Raw genomic sequence first — 9,630 nt, 5'->3', positions numbered from 1 at the left:
CTTAGGACCTGCTCACATCTTCGGACAAGCTTGTGCAAGGCCAGCCATCATTTGGCCTGTGAGTTGATGCCTGCCTTCTGCTGGGCTGCCCAGAGTGCCCTGTATAATGACCCTGGCTTCCCGAGGCACCTTACCCTCCCCCTCCTCCAATCATGGAGCAAAGGACCCTCAGGAGCTTACCTCTGAGAACTTCCCATCCCTCCAGCACAGGGCCAGGGTTAGGATGCAAACTTAGGGGGCTGCCAAATAAACTCAGGAATCAAGATCAATATGATTTTAAGGCAAAATTTTTTAAGCTGAATTAATGCAAAAAATCCAATGATGAACAAAATTAACAGAATACTACAACTTTAGATAAAGACAGGATCAGGGGTGCCTGGGTGGCTCAGTCGGTTAAATGTCTGCCTTCGGCTCAGGTCATGATCTCAGGGTCCTGGGATCGAGTCCCACATCGGGCTCCCTGCTCAATGGGGAGCCTGCTTCTTTCTCTCTCTCTCTCTCTGCCCCTCCCCCTCCCTCACTTGTTCTCTCTCTCTCTCTGTCTCTCTTGCACATGCACATACTCTCTCTCCCAAATAAATAAAATAAAAATAAAGACAGGATCAGTATTTTTCCTTTTGCCTTGGGTGCCAATATGGCCTGGCACGGCCTTTTTCTAAATTGTAGTAAAATATACATAACATAACATTGACCATCTTTAAGCATACGGTTCGGTGGCATGCACACATTCACACTGTTGTGCCACCATCCCCCAGGGAACTGTCTTCACCCCCCTTCCCTCCTGAAGCCCTGTCACCGACCACCCCGACCCCCTGCCCAGGGGCGATCCGCCTTCCTTATAGGCCCAGGACACTTCTCACTGCCTACCTCGACCCCCCAGGGCAGCCTGGAGTTTTCCGCCGAGTTCTCCAACCACATCCACGTCACTCTGGGTCGGTCAGAAACGGAGTAGCGGTTTCCTGGTCTGTTCTGGTACCTTCGGAGGAGGGACCGATCGGCCAGGGCTTCTGCCTCTGCCAAATGAACCGCCCAGCAGCTGTGTGCACAGATGGGGCCCCTCGTCTCCACTGGCACCCCCCCCCGCCACGTCCCCACGGTTCATCAGCAACCCTCCATCCCTGTCCAGCGGGAGGGAACCGGCCCCACCTGAGGCACAGATCCTGAAGGCCGGATATTAAAAGGTCAGGCTGTTTCTTCAGCTGCTGAGAAGGCTTTTTTGTTTGTTCTTACCAAGTGCTGGAAAAGGAAAAGGAAAAGCTGTTCTGCATAGTTGACTCATTCCCCTGATTAGAAATAAGAACAGGCTTTTTTTTCTTTCCCTCCCATCTTCTGAGGCGGCCACTGTGGGAATCCACCACCAAGTGATTAGTGAGACAATCACAACCATGACTGAGCACCGCGAAATGGGCGCTTGGCTGGAGCGGACCGAAGAGTTTTCCCCTTACTTGGCTATTTATCGATTTGGTGTACCCTCCCTTCTACCTTAATGATGCATAGTTTCAACTTGTCTACATGATTTATAGAGAGGCTCCGAGACAACTAGTATTCAGCCCTGGCTCTGGAGCAAGCACCCAGGGGAGCGATGCTTTGCATCATGGGGAGGTAGGGGAGCCAAGGAAGCCCCGGGCCGACCCCACCAAGGGAGGAAATGGGTCAGGAGCGAGTCGGTCTCCAGGGACTAGAAGCCCCCGACTGTTAGGGAAGTGAGCACGAAAGCTCAGGCAGAACCAGGCCCGCCACCCCCCCCAGTCCTTGGGGGCGCTGCCGTGTCCGCAAGGCCCCCCGACCTGGCGGGGCTGGCCTGGCTCCAGCCACCCCCTTCCCTCCCAACGCAGGGACTTGTAGCCACTCCAGCCTGGCTGGGGGACAGTATTAATAATATTGATTGTGGGCCTTTCTTTTTTTTTTTCTGGGCACTTATTACCAGGGCTACATGAGTGCTTATTATTAATAATAATAATTTAGTGCAGACTTTACTGCTTTGTGTAACACTGAGTACCTGGATTCTAATTATCTGTCTTATTTTAATATTTATGGAATTAATCAAACTTTTTAATGGAAAACCCCACAATGAAATTACCGAGAGCATGCTTCAATGAAGACAGATGGGACGTGCTGGGCGAAGAGACAGCTAGACTTGATTAACATCCCTGGAACCAGCTCAGAGAGGCAGCCTGGCCCTCCCTGCCTGGAGGCCCCAGGCCTGGCCCGCCATGGGCCCAAGAGCACCCTGTCTGTGGAGCTCAGAAAAGGAGGTCTCCACAGCCCCGTCACCCCATGTTTCAGAGGCCGGGGCTGGCCTGTTCACCACCGCCGACCTGTCCGCGCAGGTGGCCCCACGGGCCAGGCCTGGTGCTGACAGAAGCTGCCGGCGCACCTGACACCCCCGTGGGAGATGTGCAGCAAAGCCAGACCGTGGCCTTGAGGCCTGCGTTGACGTTGGCAAGGTCAGAAAGGCTGTCACTCGCCTGATCTCAACCCCGCAGGACCCTCATCCTGGGCTGAGGGCGTGAGCCGATGGTCACCTGAGACCCCGCCAAGGTTGTGCGGCTCCCAGGGCCTCAACAAGAGGATGACAAGCAACTCCGGTGAATCAGCCAGGCCGCCATTCACTGAGAGCTTACCCCGGGCGGGTGCTGTGCAAGATGCTTTCTGGGCATTTTTGAGTTTGGGTTTTACAGCACCCTGTGCGTGGGGCAGTCCCCATTTGCCTCTCCCAAACGGGAGGACCAAGGCTGAAGAGGTTCATCAGCTTGTCCGACGTGGCAGGGAATGCAGAGGCCCCACGCTGAGCTCTGAGCTCAGGCCTTGGCTGCCAGGCTCCCTGCCTTGAACCAGTGCCCCCCACGGCCCTCACCTGCTCTTCGGAGCCTCTTTCTCTACAGCTCCTCTCTCAGGGGCTGGGACCTCTGGCTTCCAAAGCGTCAAGCTCCTAGAATCGTGGGGACCCTTTCCAACCCACTTTCTTTTTTTTTCTTTTTTGTAAGACTTTATTCCTTTAACAGAGAGAGAGCACAAACAGGGGGTACAGCAGGGGGAGAGGGAGAAGCAGACTCCCCGCTGAGCAGGGGCTTGATCCCAGGACCCCGGGATCACGACCTGAGGAGAAGGCAGACACTTCACCGACTGAGCCACCCAGGCGCCCCTCCAACCCGTTTTCTACCTTACTCTGCACGCCTCACCCCAGACACCTTGAGGAAACTGAGGAGCTGAAGGAAGCCAGATGCCCAGGCTGCACACTCACCCACACATCAACCCCCCCACCCCCGCCATCCCAGGACCCAGGCGAGGCCAGATGAGATGAGACCATCCACGTAAGGCATCTAGCCGATTCCACTGTGCAGCCAGAGTTACACTGGGGTTCTCAGTTCTGACTTCTCACGGGGAGCTTTTCAAAACACCCAGGTTGGGGCCCAACCCCCAGAGAGTCTATTTAATTGGTCAGGGGCTATTCTTTCAAATGCCCCGAAAGTTGGCATCTATCTTTTGAAGCTTACCAGTCGGTTTTAGTGTGTCATCTATGTGGAAATGTCCTGACTTCAAATGAAAACCTATTGTCTAGAGGGGGGAAAAAATTTATAAAGAAATGTATTATAAATTCTGAAAAGAAATGTTAGTGGGGTGAGTGAATAATACTGTCTTGTGTATTTGCAAGTTGCTAAGACAGTAGATGTCACAAGTTCTCATCACCAGATACAAAGTGTGTAACCATGTGTGGTGGTGGATATTAACTAAACTTACCATGGTGACCATTTTGATACATAGATACATATCAAATGGTCATGTTGTACGTCAGACGCTAATATAATGTTATATGTCAATTACATCTCAATTCCTAAAAAAGAAAATTAAAAATTGAAAAAAAATAAATTTACCCTAAGAAGTACTCTTCCCGCAGCAGTCATGGACCCTGTTGGGAAATAGGGTCTTTGCGCCTGTGATGCAGTTAGAATGACGTCATCCAATGACGGGAGTCCTTATTAGGAGAGATGTATTTGGATACAGGGACACACGGGGGATAAATGTCAGAGGCAGACACAGAGGCTGGGGTGACTCATCTCCAAGCAGAGGAATGCCCAGCATGGCCGGCAGCTCGTAGAAGCTGGAGGAGGCAAGGAAGGACCCCCCCACCCCCAAGCCTTTGGAGAGATCATGGCTCTGCTGTCACCTTGATTTCAGACTTCTAGCTCCAGAACTGTGAGACAATAAACGTCAGTTGTTTTGAGCCACCCCATGTGCGGTAATGCGTTGCTAACACAGTCCCCACGTGAGCCCATGGGTTGGTTCCCGTGTAGGCTTGTCCTTTGCCCTGCTCCCCAAATGGCACGTCGGCACCATGATGGAAGGGGCTTTGTCTTTCTATTCACCACTCCAGCCTCAACACCTAAAACAGTGTGTGGCGTGGGCTGGGGGGGGGGGGGGGGAATGCGGTGCAAAACTTTTGCTTGAATGGAGAACTAAAACGATAAAAAGCATAATCCTGCCTTGTAAGGCAGACGGGCGAAGCTCTGTTAAGACCATGTGGGCCATAAGGGGAAACAGTTGTACTTTTCACACTTCTTATAAGGGGATTCTTGTTCTAAATGCTTTATACGGATGTTACCGTTTAACTTAACGAGCCTGTGAAGTAGATGCTATGATTATCCCCGTTTGATAAGGAAGGAACCACGGTTCAGAGGTGAAATCAGCTGCCACTCAGGTGGGAAAGTGCAAGAATGGAGCCCAGGGCTTGTGACACCAGAAACCCCCTTGCTTTCCAAGGAGGGGGGCTGTCCCTGCCCGTGCCCACTCAGATGCCACCCAGAACACAGCCCCAGAGGCCAGGCTGAGCAAGCCGGCCCCTCGCGCGGAAAGGCCGTGAGCCTCGGCCTTGACAAACAAAGGTCTCTCCAAATTCCTCTTCTCTCAACGGTATTTTTCTATCTCATTCCGATCGCTTCTGGAACTGGAGCTAGAGAAGGAATTTATCAAGGGCCCTGGAGACTTCTGAAAGATCACCTAAATAGGACAAGCCCAAATGAGAAATGTTTATCTTGCTTCATCTGACGTTGCATTTCAGCTCTCCCTAGAATGGACTTTTTTTTTTTTTTTAAAGATTTTATTTATTTATTTGACAGAGAGAGACACAGCCAGAGAGTGAACACAAGCAGGGGGAGTGGGAGAGGGAGAAGCAGGCTTCCCGCCGAGCAGGGAGCCCGATGCGGGGCTCGATCCCAGGATCCTGGGACCATGACCTGAGCCGAAGGCAGACGCTTAACAACTGAGCCACCCAGGCGCCCCTAGAATGAACTTTTTTAAGGGATGGAGAAGGTGGACAGACCCAACCTACATTAATGTCCCAGGTGGGAAGGGGGCTGAAGTGCCACACAGACACGGCACTCTTTTTTTTTTTTTAAATTTGAGAAAAAGAGGGACAGTAGTATCCCCCACTGAAGCAGATATATCGGATCCTGGCTGATCCTTTCACGGGGACCTTAAGGACCTAGAAGAATCTGGTCTCTCCAAACTCCAGAAGCCCAAGTCAGCTCTGTCTGAAAATTACTAACAAGGACATGTTGATTCTCCTTTATGATGATGATTGAACATGCTGCTAAATCGAGTGTTCTGTGATTTACCTTTACCGTGCCTCTAAATTATTCTGACATCTTCTCTCTCCTCTTTGCCTCTGCTAGAGTCTAGTTTTAATTAATTTTCAGTAACAAGTCAATTGTCCCGTTTGTTTCCCCTTCAAAACGTGTTCATCACCAAAGCCACATTAGTCATAAGTGACAGTTACCAATACAATCAATAGCCACACAACCATGGACATTGGAGGTACCAAAGCTCTGCTCCTTTCCCGTCTCATTGACTACCTGTCCTCGCAGGAGAGGCCGCACCGGATGAGGGTGACCGCCCCCATCTAGTTCTTTAGTCCCCTAATCAAGGAAGGCCCCAGAACTGCGGGAAGGTTGGAGGGAAGGAGGGAGAAGAACAAAGGGCAGGGGAAATGAAGTTGCTGGTAGGGAGAGTGAGCAAGGGGATGCAGATGGAGGGGAAGGAAAGGGATTCAGGTTTTAGAAGGTAGGAGCCTGGGAACCCTCTCTTCTTAGCGATGTTAAGGAATGCCCACCTCCCCCCCCTGGGGAAATAGGAATTGAAGAAGCTGGGTGGATAAAGAAGATGTGGTGTGTGCATACAGTGAACTACTACTCAGCCGTGACAGAGGACATCTGCTATCTGTGACATGGATACACCCTGAGGGCATTACGCTGAGCCGAGCCAAGCAGAGAAAGACAAATCCTGTAGGATCTCACTTATATGCGGAATCAGGGGAAAAAAAAAAAAAAAAAAGCCAAACTCCTAAAACAGGGAGTAGAATGGTGGTTACCAGGGGCTGAGAGGGGGTGGAAGATCTGGGGAGATGTGGTTTAAGGATATAAACTTGCAACCAGTAGATCAGTGAACCCCAGAGAGCTAATGCACAGTATAGTGATTCTAGACAATACTGTATTATAAACGTCAAAGTTCCTAAGAGACTAGATCTTAATTGTTCTCACCACAAAAAAGAAACAGTAATTATGTGACACGATAGAGGGGTTAGCTGACGCTAACAGGGGTAATCATATTAGAATAGATAAATGTATCAAATCAATACCATGCACACCTTGAACTTACACAATGTTATATGCCAATTATATCTCCATAAGAAGAGAGTAGGTTGATTTTATTTTACATGCTTTTGAGTCAATGTTGGAAACCTAATCACAAGCAGTTTCTAAACCAAAAATGACATGTTGTAAAAGGACAATAAACATTGGGTCAAAATGGGAAAAAAAAAAAAAAAGAAGAAGAAGCCCGGTTGCCCCTCTGCCTCCTATCGGGTCCTTCCCTGCTCACTCCACGCTCTCCAGCCACCCAGACTCTTCTCCCTCCTTCTGCTTCTTACTTTCTCAACACCTAGCATCATATGTACATATGTATGTATGAACAGCAGGTGACAACACCCCGCCCAGGCGTTGAAGAAAGACCTCCCAAGGGAAACACAGGAGACCTGAGAAGTGAATTCCAGGTGTTTCACTGCAATGCTCCCAGGAGAGGCTAACCCTGGTCTCTGCTGGTCAGAAGTAGCATCCTTCCCACCGGCGAGCACCACTGAGGATCAACAGCTTTGTCCTACCCACGAGGAGACCCTGTCACCTGTCTCACGGCCCAAGGTACCCTATGGCCCACGACGCTTCCTTCTCTGCACGTCTGGTGGCCCTAAGACCGAGGTCTTCTGATTTCAAGAAACAGGGAACCAATTCATTCATTCAACAAATACTCTTCTGACACGGTACTGGTGATAGAGTGCCCAGGATTCACGTTCAAACGGTTCAGTAAAGATGGAGCCGATATATGTGTGTGAATTAACTCTGATCCATTCTCAAGGAGGGCTTGGTTAGCATTCAGAGAACTACACTCAGGGGTCTGCCCTTCAGCGGCAGAGACTCCATGTTCTGGTTAAATCTATACCCCAGGGCTCAATCGCTGGTACTGGAGTCTTAGAAATGACTTTCCCTTGTGCGCTTACTGGTATTGAGGCTGTGTGGTTTCCTGGAACCACGTCTTCTGGACTTGCATGAATGGGCTGTGCCTGTCTGGGAGCCTCAGACTTCCCTCTGGGGACAAACCCTCCACCCCAAAAGACATTTAGCAGAGAATCTACTGCCGCATTCGCCCAGAAGGTTACTTGATCCTGCCGTCAGAATGTTCTTATGTGTGTCTCAGAGTAAATCCTTCCGAAGGGCGGTGAGTAGGGACTCTGCCCAAACCATAGGCACAGGTGGTGCATTTTGGGGGGGCCTGCTGGTAACTGTTCTTTTGCCAACAATCAGCTAGAGATTTGCCTTCATTATAAGACACCACCTGGTAGGGAGGATTAGGAAAGAAGACATACAAGGTTCTGCAATGGGAGGATGCTCGCAACACTTTCCATACAGTATGGACAAATTGGTTTAGGCTGTTCTTACCTGCTTGAAGAGGCGAGCAAGTAAGCAAAGGTTCGGATCTCACACCTTCAAGGCAAGGGGGAACTGGAGAGAACTAGTCAAATAAAATGCTTACTTTTGGCCAAAGCTCTGGCTTTTTGCTTGGAGACCTGCGCACTGGAGGTCCAAAGACCAGCCAAGCCAGGACTTGTGTGGCTACAACATTCGTGCCACTCACATGCTGTCTGGACGGTGGAGGCCGGGTGGGACAGACCCACTCCCAGGAGCACGTGGGGGGCGGGGGCGGCATGATGCTCCCCACGCCCTAGGGCTCGGGGGGTGGGGCGGATGGGGGGCCTGTGTCTGGCTCTTCCAAGCCAGAAGAGGAAGACTTCATCCCAACAGGGGCATGAATGTGGAAAGTTCCAGAAGGCCTTGGTTGTGCCTTGCTCAGAGAGTCTGGCTGAGGCCAGTGAGCAGGTAGTCAACAGAAAGGAACTGTTAGCACCACAATGTGCTGAGAACACGCACTGTTCCATTTCCTTCTGTGTTTGTTCAAAATTCCCCATAGTGAAAACACTGCGGGAGCAATATTATACAATCGAAATAAATACATTATTTAGTGATATGCATTTACTTATTTTGTTATTATATTCGAAGTATGGAAATATAATGTCATCTAATAACCATGTCGTTGTTATATAATAAATACGTTGTATGTAATGAAATCGATATTTTAAGGTAAATATTATTAAGATAAAAATCAATAAAACACATATCAATAGATCTAGCTAAGCCCCTACCCATTCTTCCTATCTCGGTCATTTTCTGGAACTGAGGGCCCTTCTTTAGGATTCATGAAATCCAGGAACTGGGGCGAAGACTTTTGGTCTTCAGCCCCTTTGGGTTTATAGAGATTCACCGACAAACCAAAAGCACGTGGCTCTTGAGCTCCTCTCCCTCATAGCCAGGTCGCCCACCAGGTCTTCCCAGAGGCTGCCAAGGCCACTCTGGTCCCTCAGTCCCTTAAGGTCTCTGTCACCCCCGCCCAGGGGGGTCCTGCTGTCCTAGGCTCCAGGTGGGAGTAGGATGTGGATCTTTGCCATTCTCATCACCTGCCACCTACCATCCTCCCTGTATAAGTTAACCTCCCTCCTTCACTCTCTCCACCCCAAGCAGCAGCTCCTACCCCCACCCAACCTACACACACACCCCAGATGGTGTCATTTAGATCAAAGCCCTAAGTCAGTAAACCGAGACTTACTACCTAACCTAACTGCAGTTTCACACCCCCCAGAACTGCAACCTTCAACCAGTGGCCATAGCAATTTCCTGGTTGGCACTAGGAAGTTTACTGATCGACCCCTTCCATTCCCTGTAGGAAGGCAGCCTTATGATGGACTGTTTGCTAATGATTTCCTTTTTTTCGGCTCCCTCTCTACCCTTAAAAATCTTTCCTTTTCTGTAACCCTTTGGAACAACCCTCTCCTTGTTAGATGCGATGCTGCCTGATTCATGAATGGATTAATAAAGCCAATTAGATCTTTAAAATGTACTCGGTTGAATTTTTGTTATTTAACACTAGGGAAACTCCAGAGCTAAAGAAAGGGAGCACGCTCTTTTCCTTTCCCATTTCTGAGGGCAAGGCCAAGTAAATGAGATAGTGTTAATTTTTCCCATCAGG

Source organism: Mirounga angustirostris, unplaced genomic scaffold, assembly GCF_029215605.1.
Source record: "Mirounga angustirostris isolate CCGP_5_RB_7025 unplaced genomic scaffold, mMirAng1.0.hap1 SCAF_2, whole genome shotgun sequence".
Classification (NCBI taxonomy): domain Eukaryota; kingdom Metazoa; phylum Chordata; class Mammalia; order Carnivora; family Phocidae; genus Mirounga; species Mirounga angustirostris.
Note: the sequence above shows the minus strand (reverse complement) of the source record.